Below are 19,386 nucleotides of genomic sequence, written 5' to 3' on the forward strand. Positions count from 1 at the left end.
CCAACTCTTTTAAATAATTATAGGCCAATCTCAAAGCTGTCACCCCTGGTGAAAATACTTGAAACCCTTGTAAGTGAACAGCTAAAAGAGTTTTTATTTACTAACTCTATTTTATCAATGTACCAATTGGGCTTCGGGAAGAAGCATAGCACAATTACAACAGCCATGAAAGTTTTAAATGATATCACTGAAGCCATTGACAAAAAAGAGCACTGTGTCTCACTTTTTATTGATCCCTCTAAGGCTTTTGATACAGTTGATCATGCTATACTAAGGCAGAGATTGTCGAGTGTAGGTCTTTCGGAGCATGCAGTTACATGGTTTGCTAACTATCTGTCTGATAGAACTCAGTGCACTCAATTTGGTGGGCTTATGTCTGTTAAATTGTCTGTCTTGAATGGTGTGCCCCAAGGCTCTGTACTTGGTCCTCTCTTATTCACTATTTATATAAATTATCTAGACAAAAATGTCCAAAATGCACAACTTTATTTTTATGCTGATGACACTGTTATTTACTGTTGTGCCTCGTCTCTTACAAAAGCTTTCCAGAACTTGCAAACTGCTTTTTATACTGTTCAACATACCTTGTGTCAATTGAAGCTTATCCTCAATACTGACAACTAAACTAATGGTGTTTTCTAATGCAAGAAATAGACCTCTGAACCTTTCACCTATTACTACCTGTCAGGGCAAGGAGATTGAGGTTGTAACCTCATATAAATATATTGGAATTTTAATTGATGACGGCCTCTCTTTTAAATTGCATATTCAACAACTTACAAAAAAATTGAAGCTGAAATTGGGATTTTATTTTAGGAATAAGGTTTTTCTTTTGAAGCCAGAAAGAGGCTAGTATCAGCTACATATATGCCTTTACTAGACTATGGGGATATTTTATATATGAATGCTTCCGCTCAGTGTTTGAGATCAATTGACACTGTTTACCATGACACTTTGAGATTTATTTTAAACTGCGAAACCCTTACGCACCACTGCACTTTGTATACTAGGGTTGGCTGGCCTTCTCTAGTCACTCATAGGCTCAGTCACTGGTATACTTTTATTTTACAAAGCCATTTTGGGTTTACTACCTTCTTATTTGTGCATTTTTATTGTTCAGAAATGTGGTGGGTAATCTCTTCGTTCGCTGGACTTTATCCTGCTAACTGTTCCAAATGTCCGAACTGAATTTGGTAAAAAGGGCTTTTTTGTACTCTGCGCCATCGTCTTGGAACACCTTACAAAATACTTTTAAACTGGAAGAACTTGTCCCGATTGGTGTTTTTAAATCACTGATGAAGGATTTTGAGGCTGATTCCCTGACCTGTCAATGTTTTTATTTAGCTGTTTTATACTCTTGTGAATTCAATGGTTTTTACTAGATTACTTGTAGTTTTTCATGTTGTCTGTCTGTAATTTTTTTGGAATGACTTGGTGCTGCCTATCTTGGCCAGGGCACTCTTGAAAAAGAGATTTTAATCTCAATGAGCCCTTCCTGGTTAAATTAAATAAATAAATAAAATATCAAAGATCAAAACTTTACTATTTTAGACTGTGGGAATTGAACAGTAGACTATTCAGACCTACTGTTAAAATAAATATTCAGCTTATATGTTTTAAAAAATAACTTAAAGTTTGCAAATTTGATAGCGATTCATTGGAATTCATCAACTCTGTTGGAGAAGAAAAAAAGTGTCTTTCTGGTATGTGGAAGATCCTCCAGTGAGGCAGCACTCATCCATTAAGGGTATTATGGAGGCAGGAAATTGCATAATCAGGCGAGTGCCTTTATGTCAAGAGGTCCTATGAAACACCACGACTGCCTTGTATGTGACTGCTGTTTTTCCACCCCACTCATGTAAGAAATGGAAGGGCCATTTTACAGTCTTTCAAACAATGTAGTCTGGAATAGAAGATTTGAGGCCCCCAGCCTGCACAGCGGGTCAGCGAATCGAGCTTCACCCCAAAATAGAACAATAAGAAGGCAGGCAGAAGAATATCAAACTTGATGTGGATAAACTAATACACATTAGCTGTCACGCATCACCACCCAAGGGTCACCAGGACAGAGCCATGTATTGTAGACTACTGTGAGAAGTTATGGTTGACCTGTATAAGACAACTTTATACAAACAAAAGTCTTATGAGAGAGCCTTATGAGAGAGCCTTATGAGAGAGCCTTATGAGAGAGCCTTATGAGAGAGCCTTATGACATAATCAGACAATGAATTGTATAGAAACAAAGCACACATTACTTCATACCAAGCTCAGGTTGACATTGTCATCTGAGACTTTTTAATTTATATCCAGAGCAATTGTAACTGTTATGTGTACCCTGTTTCAGAATAAAAAATACTGTTGCACAGTAAACCCATTAGAACGATTAAACATCTGTTAAACTTCACTATTTATCAAAGTTTTACATAACAAATTAACACCATCACAGATTGGTTCAGCAACCACATAGATGCTGAGCCAGTCAACCATTTTATTCAACCCGTCAGTTCTCTGTTTCCATCTTCTCAAATGTACTATTTAAGTAGCAGTAGTGTGACCCCAGTTCTCTCAAAGCCAGCCTTTTCTCAGTAAGTTCACACAATTAGACCACGGCAATGTGCATCTGTATTCTTCAATTGATATCTATAAAACTGTAATCAAGTTTGTCATTACTATCTGTACTAAATGGCCAACGGTCCATCATGTCAACATCAGTTAACCCATATTCTACGCCTGCTGTGTTGAATATGGCTTCAACTGAATAGTATACTACACTGTTAAAATTAAGTGCTTTGTAACACTAAATCTAGTAGTAACTGAGCTGCCATCACCTTAAAGGAGCCAAAACCTTAACTTGGCTGGAGTATTGAAACATGGTTGTGAGGGTATTGGGACAGATTTAAGGTGTACTGAAACATTCATCCGGAGGTGTTCTGAAACATGACATGGTGTGTTGTAACATCACATAATCAAGAGTTGTGCAACTCTTGGAAACACTATGATGGTGTTAGAGCCCTGTGTAGAGCAGAATTAGATCCCTTCTCTTTTGGTGTCGTTTCCTCTCTAAAAGCTCCTAAACACTATGATGGTGTTAGAGCCCTGTGTAGAGCAGAATTAGATCCCTTCTCTTTTGGTGTCGTTTCCTCTCTAAAAGCTCCTAAACACTATGATGGTGTTAGAGCCCTGTGTAGAGCACAATTAGATCCCTTCTCTTTTGGTGTCGTTTCCACTCTAAAAGCTCCTAAACACTATGATGGTGTTAGAGCCCTGTGTAGAGCAGAATTAGATCCCTTCTCTTTTGGTGTCGTTTCCTCTCTAAAAGCTCCTAAACACTATGATGGTGTTAGAGCCCTGTGTAGAGCAGAATTAGATCCCTTCTCTTTTGGTGTCGTTTCCTCTCTAAAAGCTCATAAACACTATGATGGTGTTAGAGCCCTGTGTAGAGCAGAATTAGATCCCTTCTCTTTTGGTGTCATTTCCTCTCTAAAAGCTCCTAAACACTATGATGGCGTCTCAAATCGTGTCTAGTGCAGAATTAGATCCCTTCTTCGGGAGTTTTCAAATACTGTAAATGGGAGTCCCTTCTCTTGTATAATATTCCCTGCTCTTATTTGGTGTGTTAATAAACTAGCCTCTCTACACTGGCTTCCTGTTAAGGCAAGGGATGATTTCAAGGTTTTACTGCTAACCTACAAAGCATTACATAGGCCTACTCCTACCTATCTTTCCGAAGTGGTCCTGCGGTACATACCTACACGTACGCTACGATCACAAGACGCAGGCCTCCTAATTGTCACTAGAATTTCTAAGCAAACAGCTGGAGGCAGGGCTTTCTCCTATAGAGCTCCATTTTTATGGAATGGTCTGCCTATCCATGATGAGTCTTTATTGAAGACTCATCTCTTCAGTAGGTCCTATGATTGAGTGTAGTCTGGCCCAGGCGTGTGAAGGTGAACGGAAAGGCACTGGAACAACGAACCACCCTTGCTGTCTCGGCCTGGCCGGTTCCCCTCTCTCCACTGGGATTCTCTGCCTCAAACCCTATTACAGGGGCTGAGTCACTGGCTTACTGGTGCTCTTCCGTGCCATCCCAAGGAGGGGTGCGTCACATGAGTGGGTTGAGTCACTGACGTGATCTTCCTGTCTGGGTTGCCCCCCCCACTGGGTTGTGCCGTGGGGGAGATCTTCGTGGGCTATACTCGGCCTTGTCTCAGGATGGTAAGTTGGTGGCTGGAGATATCCTTCTAGTGGTGTGGGGGCTGTGCCTTGGCAAAGTGGGTGGGGTTATATCCTGCCTGTTTGGCCCTGTCCGGCGGTATCGTATGTCACCAGAATAAGACCCTCAATATTTATTGGAAAGGAGCAGCAAGCGCATCACCTTGCACTTTCACCACCCTGTGAAGTTCATCCTAACTGATTTCATCTGTAGCCTAACGTTGTGTGGGAGGACCACACAATGTGTCATCACATGACTTCAAGTTTACTTTGATAGGATGGTTATTATATCAGTGGCTCAGTGGTCTAAGGCACTGCATTGCACTACAGGCTGGGGTTCGATCCCAGGCTGTGTCACAACCAGCCGTGACCCAATTGGGTTAGGGGAGGCTTCCCTTGGCTCATCATGCTCTAGCGACTCCTTGTGGCGGGCCGGCACCTGCAAACTGACTTTGATTGTCAGTCAAATGTGTTTACTCTGGCACATTGGTGCTTTCGGGTTAAGCGAGCAGTGTGTTAAGAAGCAGCACAGCTTGGCGGGTCATGTTACTGAGGACACATGTCTTGACCTTCGCCTCACCTGAGCTCGTTGAGGAGTTGTAGGATGAGAAAATATCATAACTAGCAATTGGATATGCAATTGGAAAAATGGGGCAAAAAAAATTGTGTTTCCACTGACATTTCTCACATAATTTATTTTACAGACACAAAAAGATCCCACCTTGTCTTGCGTATTTTGTTTTGTGCTGACATTTGGAAAGTTTACCAATACATGTTCTGTTTCCATCAGGCCTGTCATGACATTTCTTATCTGACATGTACTTTACTGGAAACCTGGTTATTGAGTGAATTCCTTTTCTGTTTCCTTCTTCAACCTGGTCTCAGAGCATTCCGTATTCTATATGCAAATCCAAGACACTCCATTCGGTATATGTTACATTTCATATGGTATGTATTCATTTATGGATGTCCATCACCCATTTCATATGATATGTTACGAATTACAATTTGTATTTTATGTTATACATTTTCTAAATGTACAATATGTTACAAATTTGCAAAACATATGACATGTTACGAGTTACAGTAGTAGGATCTCTTCTGGATGTTGGGGTTATAGTAGGTTAGAGAAACCTAATGCATATATATGCGTGTCATATGTAAAGCTAAACCACAACTCATCAATGCTATCCACATTAGCTCTATTTCATAAACATCTCAGGTGACTAATACAAAAATGTGTTGGATGATTCTCTAACCTTTATGTGTGTGTTTTCACTGTTTCACTCCAGTTATACAGTAACTGATGCACATGTGGGAACAATATCTGATACACACAATATGTTCAGCGCCATTGGGAAATATACCGCAAATATCAGATGAATTAATAAATATGAGAAGATCCCTTACAAGAGGGTTATTGCTTGAGCTGTAATTGGTCACATTGATGATATAGTTGTTCAAATGGAATACAGATTTGCATTTATAACTGATGAGGAAGAGGATGGAGATATTGAGGAAGTTGAATAAGAGGTAGTTAAAGAAAATCAAGGACAAATATGATTAGGATTTATTTATTTATTTTCAACCAATGACTCCTAAAGATCTACCTTTCCCACTGGCATGTAGAAGCACTCAAAACAAAATATAATTCTGCAATCATTCAGCGCTAAAGCCCAGAAGTCATATCTATAGAACGTGAATCAAAATGATAGCAACGGCCCACCTGAGTGTATTACACTCTAATACTTGGATGTGCCATTAGATTATTAGAGCATCCATCCAAAAATGTCTCCTCTTTTTGGGTCCAGCTGTTACATTATCTTTTACCATATTAACCTGAGACCGACCCTTAGCTCAAAGGCGTGGAGGAGTGCAGTAATGAACCAGTACTATTTCCTGTCAGTGTTTACACTTGACTCATCCACACCCTTCTGCACTTCCTACGCTAATCTGTAACTGTCTCTCTCTAACTCAAACTCCCTCCTTCTTGCTTGATTACTGTAAGATGGGTTCATCTGTGGTCATTGTGATTGTCATTTTCCTGATTTGTATTACTACCAAATAGTAGCTCATGAAATGCGAAACACAATGGCTGTATCTGAAGACAGTACTAGTTCCAAGGGAGGAGCCTTTGATCCTCTTGTCCAATGTGCTTTGAAAGGGTTGAGGAATTGGAGGAAACAAGTATGGAGGAAGCAAGGATTTGAGAACAAGATGCAACTTTTGGGACTCATTAGTACTCAGGGAGATCTCACTTCTCAAGAGTCTTAACTACATTCCCCAATAAACATACAGTACCACACAGCGGCACAAATTGGGTACGATGAGCATAGCCTTCTTTACACTGTATGTGGTCGTGATATGTACAGTTTTTGTTTCCTTCCAAACCTGACTGCTAAATCCTCTTGTTCTTCAATGAAACAGATGCCTTTGGCTGAAATGTGGTGAAATGTCACAACCTTTTGTGAGTTCTAGATCACGCTGCAGTCTGAGTTTAGAGATGGGTATGAGGTCTAGATTGGCATTTGTATGCCCAGCTCTAATTGGCTTGTTTGAGATGGGACCAGAGCTATTGTGGGAAGGTTACTTTCTCTGTGACGTATCACTGGAGAAATTACATTTAGCCATGCTCACCTCAACTTCTCTGATCATAGCACTGTTTTCCTCAGTACTGTTTTCCTCAGTACTGCCTGTAGAGAATGTGTCATGAAGTGAATCAATATATTTCCTATCCAGACATGTTGCTTATATAAGCCTAGCATACATCATGTCCATAAAGGTGATTTTCAATTCAAAGAACAAACGTCCTCTTATTCAGTCTATCATTTTATTAATTTAGGATGATTTTGGATGGAGATTATTCCATTCTCAAATCATTTTTCCTGTCCTATTGTTTACAAACTGCCCAGAAGAATCACTCACAGACAGGTGTTGTCTTCCTATAAATAAATAAGATTAACCTTATCAATATGGCAAGTCACTGACAATATTGCATTTCTTGGGGAAATTTATGATTAGAAAACAGCTGTACACAACTCATATACCAGTGTCCTGTGAGTGTCTACAATTATCCTGTGTTTTTCCATCTTTAGTGAGCTGTGGAAAAGCCCCTCTGGAAGCAGTAAATACTGATGTGCAACAATGATAATATAGCCCTCATTGTGTCTCTGAGAAGAGCAGGCAGTTATCAAGATCCATTTGTCTGGTGGGGAATCTCAATAGAGCGAAGCGAAGACCGGTCGACACTATCATAGAATATGATTGAATATTGTCACTCTAATAAGATATCCACACTAGTTCATGTCATATAAATGAAATCACACATTCTAGTTCTGTGGTTCATACTTTACCCACTGATCACAATTTGCTAGTTCATCCTACTAACAAGAGTTTATACTATACCATAAATATTATTTTAGCTCTAAGGTTTTCCATCTAGGTCATTCGTGACTCCATGATAGAGAAATCCATGCTCTTGAAATCATGGTCAAACTAATATCCTTTACCTTGGTCTCACTTTACATAATGAGTAATTATATTATTATAACAATAATGGTCAGCAGAGTAGCAAAAGTAGCATGCATGTTTTTCAACCCTCAGTGAGGTCAAAAACTGACCACACAAATGTAATTCTGAACATTGAACAGGGGGTTTTGGACCACAAACAAACCCTTACAGAACATTTTGTTTGAGAAGCAACAGTTTCTATATAAACGAGGAGAGGAGTTAAAAGTCCTCTATTATATATGCCAGAGCACACTACAGAATGTGAAGTGGAGATTAATATAATCAACAAAATCTTAAACCACCTGCTAAGGCCACAGGCACCAATGGTAATTACACTTGCTTTCATATTGGGTAATTATTTTTTAAATCAGATTCTATGCTCAACTAATTGCTTATCATCATCTTTTTGTATTAATTTTAAAAATGTCACACAGATACACACCCTACCCCCTCCCTACCACCACCACCATCTCAAACTGTCTCTGCTTTGTACCATTTCTACAAATATTTATATTTATTATTATTTCTATTTCTATGGGCAGGTGGGACGGTAGCGTTGCAGAGCGTGAAATTCAAAAATACCAAATTCAAATATTTAACATTCTTGAAAATATATGTGTTATACATCAAAATAACGCGTAACTTCTTGTTAATCCAGCCGCTGTGTCAGATTTAAAAAAAGGCTTTATGGCGAAAGCAAACCATGCGATTATCTGAGGACAGCGCCCCGCATACGAACACATGAAAATCATATTTCAACCAGGCAGGTGCGCCACAAAAGTCAGAAATAGCGATATAATTAATGCCTTACCTTTGAAGATCTTCTTCTGTTGGCACACCAAAATGTCCCAGAAACATCACAAATTGTCCTTTTGTTCGATAATGTCCTTCTTTATGTCCCAAAAATGTCAATTTATTTGATTCAGAAATACACCGGTTTCAACTCGCCCAACTTGCCTAAAAAGGATCTAATAAGTTACCTGTAAACTTGGTCCAAACATTTCAAACAACGTTCCTAATCCAACCTCAGGTACCCTAAAACGTAAATAATACAATTTAAGATGGAATAAACTGTTTCCAATATCAGATAAAAAAAACATGAAGCATGCTCCAGTTCACGCGTATCAAAACAATAGAGTACCCCTGGAGTGACACTTATCATGAATAGCACTACTTATTCATTTCTCAAAAGAAAAACATAGAACGATTTCTAAAGACTGTTGACATCTAGTGGAAGCCATAGAACTGCAACCAGGTTCCTAATAATAAGGGTATCCCATAGAAAACAAATCGAAAATCCTATGACCTCACTCAACATTTTTTCCCTGGATGGTTTGTCCTCGGGGTTTCGCCTGCCATATCAATTCTGTTATACTCACAGACATTATTTAAACAGTTTAATAAACTTTAGAGTGTTTTCTATCCACATCTGCCAATCTATATGCATATCCTAGCTTCTGTGCGTGAGTAACAGGCAGTTTACTTTGGGAACGCTTTTCATCCGGAGGTGAAAGTAATGCCCCCTACCCATCCTTGTACAAGATGCCGAGTTACATGGTTAAATATAACACAATCTCACACACCACCTATCATGACAACCATTGAGCTCTACTCATCCAGGACCTCTATATCAGGCCGGGTGAAAGGAAGGCCTGGAAAATCGTTCAAGACTCCAGGCGCAGCGGTCTAGGGTACTGCGTCGCAGTGCTTGAGACGTCACTACTGACCTGGGTTCGATCCCAGGCTGTGTCACACCCGGCTGTGACTGGGAGACCCGTGAGGTGGCGCACAATTGGCCCAGTGTTGTCCGGGTTAGGAGAAGATTTGGCCGGTCGGGATGTTCTTGTCCCATCACGCTCTAGCGACTCCTTGTGGTGGGCCAGGTGCCTGAAAGCTGACTTCGGTTGCCAGTACGGTATTTCCTCCAAAACAATGGTGTGGCTGGCTTCTGGGTTAAGTGAGCCGTGTGTCAAGAAGCAATGCGGCTTGACAGAGTCGTGTTTCGGAGGACGCATGGCTCTCGACTTTCACCTCTCCTGAGTCCATACGGGAGTTGCAGCCATAAACTGTTCTCTCTGCTTTCACACTGCAAGCGGTACCGGTGCATCAAGTATGGCACCAACAGGCTCCTGAACAGCTTCTATCCGCAAGCCATAAGACTGATAAATAGCTAACAAAATGGCTACAAGGACTATCTGAGTTGATCCATGTATTTTATTTTATAAAAAATGTTGCACTGTCTCTATGCACACTCACAGGGCCCTACACACTCACGCACACTGGCACTCCTTCACACACACACAAACACTCCATCATTTGCACACACTCACATAATATGCACATACATTTATACTGATTCTACACACATGCACACCCACTCACATACAAATCATCATATACACTGCTGCTACTCTATTTATATCCTATTGCCTAGTAACCTTACCCCTATCATTCCAGTATCCCTGCACATTGTAAATATGGTACTAGAAATTACTGACTCTGTATACAGTGAGGGAAAAAAGTATTTCATCCCCTGCTGATTTTGTATGTTTGCCCACTGACAAAGAAATGATCCGTCTATAATTGTAATGGTAGGTTTATTTGAACAGTGAGAGACAGAATAACAACAAAAAAATCCAGAAAAACGCATGTCAAAAATGTTATAAATGGATTTGAATTTAATGAGAGCAATAAGTATTTGACCCCTCTGCAAAACATGACTTAGTACGTGGTGGCAAAATCCTTGTTGGCAATCACAGAGGTCAGACGTTTCTTGTAGTTGGCCACCAGATTTGCACACATCTCAGGAGGGATTTTGTCCCACTCCTTTTTGCAGATTTTCTCCAAGTCATTAAGGTTTCGAGGCTGACGTTTGGCAACTCGAACCTTCAGCTCCCTCCACAGATTTTCTATTGGATTAAGGTCTGGAGACTGGCTAGGCCACTCCAGGACCTCAATGTGCTTCTTCTTGAGCCACTCCTTTGTTGCCTTGGCCGTGTGTTTTGGGTCATTGTCATGCTGGAATACCCATCCACAACCCATTTTCAATGCCCTGGCTAAGGGAAAGAGGTTCTCACCCAAGATTTGACGGTACATGGCCCTGTCCATCGTCCCTTTTGATGCGGTGAAGTTGTCCTGTCCCCTTAGCAGAAAACCACCCCCAAAGCATAATGTTTTCACCTCCATGTTTGACGGTGGGGATGGTGTTCTTGGGGTCATAGGCAGCATTCCTCCTCCTTCAAACACGGCGAGTTGAGTTGAAGCCAAAGAGCTCCATTTTGGTCTCATCTGACCACAACACTTTCACCCAGTTGTCCTCTGAATCATTCAGATGTTCATTGGCAAACTTCAGACGGGCATGTATATGTGCTTTCTTGAGCAGGGGGACTTTGCGGGCGCTGCAGGATTTCAGTCCTTCACGGTGTAGTGTGTTACCAATTGTTTTCTTGGTGACTATGGTCGCAGCTGCCTTGAGATCATTGACAAGATCCTCCCATGTAGTTCTGGGCTGATTCCTCACAGTTCTTATGATCATTGCAACTCCACGAGGTGAGATCTTGCATGGAGCCCCAGGCCGAGGGAGATTGACAGTTATTTTGTGTTTCTTACATTTGCGAATAATCGCATCAACTGTTGTCACCTTCTCACCAAGCTGCTTGGCGATGATCTTGTAGCCCATTCCAGCCTTGTGTAGGTCTACAATCTTGTCCCTGACATCCTTGGAGAGCTCTTTGGTCTTGGCCATGGTGGAGAGTTTGGAATCTGATTGATTTATTGCTTCTGTGGATAGGTGTCTTTTATAGAGGTAACAAATTGAGATTAGGAGCACTCCCTTTAAGAGTGTGCTCCTAATCTCAGCTCGTTACTTGTATAAAAGACACCTGGAAGCCAAAAAACTTTCTGATTGAGAGGGGGTCAAATACATATTTCCCTCATTAAAATGCAATGCAATCAATTTATAACATTTTTAACAGGGGTTTTTCTTGATTTTGTTGTTGTTATTCTGTCTCTCACTGTTCAAATAAACCTACTATTAAAATTATAGACTGATAATTTCTTTGTCAGTGTGCAAATGTACAAAATCAGCAGGGGATCAAATACTTTTTTCCCTCACTGTATATACTGAACAAAAATATAAACACAACATACAACAATTTCAAAGATTTTACTGAGTTACAGTCATATAAAGAAATCAGTCAATTGAAATAAATGTATTAGGCCCTAATCTTTGGATTTTACATGACTGGGCAGGGGCACAGCCATGGGTGGGTCTAGGAGGACATAGGCCCACCCACTTGGAAGCCAGGCCCACCCACTGGGAAGCCAGGTGCAGCCAATCAGAATGAGTTTTTCACCACAAAATGGCTTTATTACAGACAGAAATACTCCTCAGTTTCATCAGCTATCCGGGTGGCTGGTCTCAGACAATCCTGCAGGTGAAGAAGCTGGATGTGGAGGACCTGGGATGGTGTGGTTACACGTGGTCTGCGGTTTTGAGGCCGGTTGGATGTACTGTCAAATTCTCTAAAATGTCATTGCCTTTTATTGTCCCCAGCACAAGGTGCACCATGTAATCAAATCAAATCAAATGTATATATCAGCTGATATCTCAAAGTGCTGTACAGAAACCCAGCCTAAAACCCCAAACAGCAAGCAATGCAGGTGTATAATCATTAGAAGTTTAATGTCATGCTGTTTAATCAGCTTCTTGATATGTCACACCTGTCAGGTGAATGGATTATCTTGGCAAAGTAGCAATGCTCACGAACAGGGATGTAAACAAATTTGTACACAAAATTTTAGAGAAATATGCTTTTTGTGTCTATGGAACGTTTCTGGGATCTTTTATTTCAGCTCATGAAACATGCTGTGTTTATATTTTGGTTTCAAAATATATTTTATTTCTCTTGTGTTTTTGTTCTACCTTATGTTATTTTTAGTATTACGTTGTTATTGATTACTTCATTGTTGGGTTCAGAGCTTGCAAGAAAGACACAGTTGTGCATGTACAGTGCCTTGCGAAAGTATTCGGCCCCCTTGAACTTTGCAACCTTTTGCCACATTTCAGGCTTCAAACATAAAGATATAAAACTGTATTTTTTTGTGAAGAATCAACAAGTGGGACACAATCATGAAGTGGAACGACATTTATTGGATATTTCAAACTTTTTTAACAAATCAAAAACTGAAAAATTGGGCGTGCAAAATTATTCAGCCCCCTTAAGTTAATACTTTGTAGCGCCACCTTTTGCTGTGATTACAGCTGTAAGTCGCTTGGGGTATGTCTCTATCAGTTTTGCACATCGAGAGACTGAAATGTTTTCCCATTCCTCCTTGCAAAACAGCTCGAGCTCAGTGAGGTTGGATGGAGAGCATTTGTGAACAGCAGTTTTCAGTTATTTCCACAGATTCTCGATTGGATTCAGGTCTGGACTTTGACTTGGCCATTCTAACACCTGGATATGTTTATTTTTGAACCATTCCATTGTAGATTTTGCTTTATGTTTTGGATCATTGTCTTGTTGGAAGACAAATCTCCGTCCCAGTCTCAGGTCTTTTGCAGACTCCATCAGGTTTTCTTCCAGAATGGTCCTGTATTTGGCTCCATTCATCTTCCCATCAATTTTAACCATCTTCCCTGTCCCTGCTGAGGAAAAGCAGGCCCAAACCATGATGCTGCCACCACCATGTTTGACAGTGGGGATGGTCTGTTCAGGGTGATGAGCTGTGTTGCTTTTACGCCAAACATAACGTTTTGCATTGTTGCCAAAAAGTTCAATTTTGGTTTCATCTGACCAGAGCACCTTCTTCCACATGTTTGGTGTGTCTCCCAGGTGGCTTGTGGCCAACTTTAAACAACACTTTTTATGGATATCTTTAAGAAATGGCTTTCTTCTTGCCACTCTTCCATAAAGGCCAGATTTGTGCAATATACGACTGATTGTTGTCCTATGGACAGAGTCTCCCACCTCAGCTGTAGATCTCTGCAGTTCATCCAGAGTGATCATGGGCCTCTTGGCTGCATCTCTGATCAGTCTTCTCCTTGTATATGCTGAAAGTTTAGAGGGACGGCCAGGTCTTGGTAGATTTGCAGTGGTCTGATACTCCTTACATTTCAATATTATCGCTTGCACAGTGCTCCTTGGGATGTTTAAAGCTTGGGAAATCTTTTTGTATCCAAATCCGGCTTTAAACTTCTTCACAAAACAGTATCTCGGACCTGCCTGGTGTGTTCCTTGTTCTTCATGATGCTCTCTGTGCTTTTAACGGACCTCTGAGACTATCACAGTGCAGGTGCATTTATACGGAGACTTGATTACACACAGGTGGATTGTATTTATCATCATTAGTCATTTAGGTCAACATTGGATCATTCAGAGATTCTCACTGAACTTCTGGAGAGAGTTTGCTGCAATGAAAGTAAAGGGGCTGAATAATTTTGCACGCCCAATTTTGCAGTTTTTGATTTGTTAAAAAAGTTTGAAATATCCAATAAATGTCGTTCCACTTCATGATTGTGTCCCACTTGTTGTTGATTCTTCACAAAAAAATACAGTTTTATATCTTTATGTTTGAAGCCTGAAATGTGGCAAAAGGTCGCAAAGTTCAAGGGGGCCGAATACTTTCGCAAGGCACTGTAACATTCAAACTTAAATTGAAACTTGAAAGAGACTACTGCTTAGTAAAATTGCAACAGCTTTTGAGCATACTGTACTTCAGTTGGGAAGACCACCAGTATCTTTATGTTTAAGTGCAATTTGCTAATGACGACGAGGACTATCCACATAAGATGAGGTTACGAAGTTGGGTATGCAGTCAACAAACCTGTTTCCTGTTGAGATTATGTGAGCCCTAGTGAGCCCTGTTCATGAGTGCTTGGACATAGGGCTCAGTATTACAGGGGAGGCAGATGACACTACTCTGCCACATTGGTTTAGATGACATGTGGAGAGGAAGGTCACAACAACAACACAGCAGTAATACACACTTCAATGGTGCAGCGGATACCAACACAAGGTCAATTATATTGGAGGACCCTTGAAAGAAAATAGGGTGCAGGATTCTCATACTCATTTCCTACACAAAAAGTACATCTTTTCAACAGCTTTCACATACCAAATTAATATTTTGCTGATCGCCTTGAACAATTGTATACAATCTTATTTTAGGTTTGCAGTATAGTAGCCAAGAGTACTCATATTATTCAGTATTATTAATTATAATCATTCATATAATTTGCTTAACTACCCTCTATGTTATTCCTGGCAATAGAACAAGACATGGACGAAACACAGATATGACCATTTGAACATGCTAATACAGGGCCACACAAAATGTTCACCTGATATCAACTCATCATAAAATGCTTATTTAGATACCTTTCTGATTATTAATCAAAGATAGAAAGGCTGTCAATGTTTTCATCACCAGTGTGAATGTACACACAGATTCCATCAGTCTCCCTCCACGCTGCAGTTCCGGTGTGAAAAAAACTTTTGTTTGCAGGTCACATTTGCATGTTATTTGCTGTAAGGGGTTCCCACAGCACCGAAGTAGGCTACACTCCTGCCAGGTTCATTTACAAGAGACACCTCTTGCCTCTGGAGGCGTGGCGGTCGAGCTTACAAGATGGGAAAAGTGGAGTGACCGGGCAGGTTTTAACACTTGTCCTAAATTGCATTCACACTTTGCCAAAGAGCTTGCTGGTCATATGCAGTTATTGCAATCAAAGTCGCTAGAGGTTATTGTTTTGTGTCAACACTTCTATCGACAGAATGTCTACATGGGCACTGACATCTTACTTTGACATTTTCAAAATATATAAATATGTGGACAGTGAGATCAAGCACAAAAATAGCAGGACCAGCGTGTGAATCACGACCACTGCAAGCAGAGCTTGTGGCATAAAATAAATGTGTGTTGGTAAAAGCTAATGGCTGTGTATGTGTGTGGGCTGTCAGAACCACAGGATATACATTAAACATGTTGGGCTAAAACAGGCTCCTTTTCCTCGAACGCACTGAAACAAACACACGCATCAGCATGTCACATTGAACTACTCAGGACTATTGTGAGAAGTTTTCTGGCAGAAGTCAATGTAAAGTGTCACCACCAAATTAAGAGTTTATTCCTAAATGCTATATATCCTTTTACTAAAATGTTGATCAATTTGAATTTCATTGTTTAAAGAACATATGAAAGATATTGGTGTGCTTTGTCACCATCTAATCATGGAATGGTGTTCAGTGACAGACATGTATTTGTTTGAAATCTATTTGAAATCTATCAGTTAATGGTTTCATTTCAGAGAGACAGAAAACGCTATATATCCTCCTCACTCTCAGAGAAATAAGTAGTACTGCTAGGTTTTACACAGTCAAATGTAACAAATAACACTTTTTTTTAAATGAAGAACTATACGAATGATGCATTTGTGACATCAATATAAAACTGTTTTATTTTTAAATGAATCACTACAGTTATATGAGTTAAAATATTTACATTTTACATTTTAGCCATCTAGCAGATTCTCTTGATTAAAGAGCATGATCATTTCACCTTGTGCTGGGGACAATAAAAGGCCACTCTAAAATGTGCAGTTTTGTCACACAACAAACACAATGTCACAGATGTCTCAAGTTTTGAGGGAGCGTGCAATTAGCATGCTGACTGCAGGAATGTCCACCAGAGCTGTTGCCAGATAATTGAATGTTAATTTCTCTACCATAAGCCACCTCCAACATTGTTTTTGAGAATTTGGCAGTGCGTCCAACCGACCTCACAATCACAGACCACGTGTATGGCGTCGTGTGGGCGAGTGGTTTGCTGATGTCAACGTTGTGTACAGAGTGCCCCATGGTGGGGGTGGGGTTATGGAATGGGCAGGCATAAACTGCAGACAACAAACACAATTGCATTGTATCAATTGCAATTTTAATGCACAGAGGTAATGTGACAAGATCCTGAAACCCATTGTGAGGCCCATTTTTTTAAGGTATCTGTGACCAACAGATGCATATCTGTATTCCAAGCACAGGAGGTTGGTGACACATTAATTGGGGAGAACGGGCTAGCGGTAATGGCTGGAGTGGAATGGTATCAAATACATGTGTTTGCCATTATTATGATCCGTCCTCCCCTGAGCAGCCTCTACTGATTCCCAGTCATGGGAAATTCATAGATTAGGGCCTAATACATTTATTTAAATTGACTGATTTCCTTATATGAACTGTAATCTTTGAAATTGTTGCATGTTGCATTTCTATTTTTGTTCAGTATAGCTTCAATGACTGTAATTTTCATCCATATTAAAGGGATCGTTCAAGATTTTTTACAATTGTATTATGTTGTAGCCAGCCATATTCATTAAATAATTTGAAAAAATCCCAATTTTTCTTTTTTCAGATTATATATATTTCTTATCGCAGACCCTTGCAGTACCTCTGAGAACCCCTAGGGAGCCACGGAACCCAGTTTGAAAACCCCTGATTTAAGACGCTCCTATTCAGCTGCTCATTTGACGCATGCACAATTCCTTTATGGAATTATTGCCATCTCTTTGACCTTATTATGAGATTAATTTGGACAATAAGTGATTGTGTACCAGTATTTTATTTAATGTGTCAAATGATAATGCATATAGGCTACTGTATAAACACTGCTCTACTTCACTTCTCTAAAAACAAAATGTAATATCACACTAAACATTTATTTTCATATTAAAGCAATAACTGTGTTCAAAGTCTTATTGTGGGATGTGAGAAGCTCAGTACGTCTTAGTGCACTCCTATAATCAGATATCCAACACCGCCAACTCCAACATCCAGTTATCTCTAAGAGCCATGCTTGGCCAGTAGTTCCCCATCATTCTTAAGACTCCAGGAGAGCCATGGGTACCCTTGGGCCCAAACCATGCCAGAGAGTTGAAAATGACTTGGCGAGAAACACACAGGCACTAACAACTGCTACTTAAAGTGTGGTTGTACCCTTTAAAACCCCTTACCCCAGAGTCTTGACCTCTTTCACACACTTCTGAGTTACTCACCTCATTGAATCTGCTTCAGACCTCTGGGACTATAATCTTGTTATCTCCTATTTCATATTAGTCTCCTATTATCTCCTATTTCATATTAGTCATATTAAACATATCCTTCTGGGTCAATATGTGAGAACTGCAAATAATTAGATCACAGTCGGGGGGCTATAAGGACACACATGTATGTTTTGGTTAGGACATGTTCAATTAACCTTTAAACCAATTACTGTGGAAGATCAAAAAGACACACTAATATCAGCATTACACCAAATTTCAAAATGACCCACCCCAAAGAAAACTAAATGAACACATTAAACCACCTTGGTTATTGTGAATATTGATAATGGGAACCGATGATACAATTGTAACGATGTGCACTGCCATGACGCACAGCCATGACATAGAAACAGAAACAATAAGGCCTGGGGAAGGAACCAAAGGGAGTGACATATATAGGGAAGGTAATCAGGGAAGTGATGGAGTCCAGGTGAGTGATGACGCGCAGGTGCCCGTAACGATGGTGACAGGTGTGCGCCATCATGAACAGCCTGGTGACCTAGAGACCGGAAAGGGAGCACATGTGACAACAATGACAGAGACAAGACACAAATATGTATTTGTTGAAAACAAAACATAATTGTGGAACCCAACCTCTTTCGACTGCCTCACTATATTACACTATCTCTATTATCTGACCAACCCACACAATTGATTGAATCACGAGATGTCTCTGAGGGACCTGTACAGTATGTAGATGGGGTTTACAGATCCTCCCAAAAGTAAAGATGATCTAGAGCACCCACTTAATTTGGTATAATGATGCTCATCTAGTGTATCCAGGACACTGAGACAAAATAATGTGTTTTTGAGACATTTCAGTATTCTTATCCAGCTATTTGAAATTATAGATAATTAATAGGACAATTGTTATCATAAATAGTTATCTATATGTTACATAAAGCTGTGAGTAAGGAAACAGATGAATGTTGCCATCTGATGTTCTTTGATTGAAATTGGGTCCTGGTGTGAGTCTCACCAGAGGTGTAGGCAGAGAGGAGAGAGCGATGTGTTGTGTCATGTCCACAGGGACTAGCTAGGCTGTAAAAGTGAGAAGTGGTGTCCATTTGGTCCTGAAAAGGTCATTCTAACACTTTCAGCAGAAATCAAACAAGCTAGCACATTGTCCATGCCAGTCACCAAAATAGAGTCAGGAACAGTCACACACAACCATACTCAGTAAAGACACACACAGTTTGTGCTTTCACTGAGTGACATCAGGGCTACATATTTGAGTTTGTGCCAATTTAATGTGATTCTTCACTAATAACTTGGAAAAGTAGACAATTCCCACTTATTTAGATAAATTGATTACAGTAGGCCTCAATTCGCAATCGGATTAGATATTCCGGGGATTGAGTCTCACCTTGGTGTCTGAAAACTACATAAGCCTGTGTGTTCAACCTACAGAAAACGTACTGCCTATACACAACAAAAACATGTTTACATTTATTTAAAAACTAGCTACGTTTCTTCATGAATGATGGAAAAGTCTTCACCAAGGACCAGACTGAAAGAGGCAGGTTGTGATGTGACTCGTCATCAGCAGTGCGTCACGTGACTGGTCCAGC

This window comes from Oncorhynchus nerka, linkage group LG24 (genome assembly GCF_034236695.1).
Source record: "Oncorhynchus nerka isolate Pitt River linkage group LG24, Oner_Uvic_2.0, whole genome shotgun sequence".
Lineage (NCBI taxonomy): Eukaryota > Metazoa > Chordata > Actinopteri > Salmoniformes > Salmonidae > Oncorhynchus > Oncorhynchus nerka.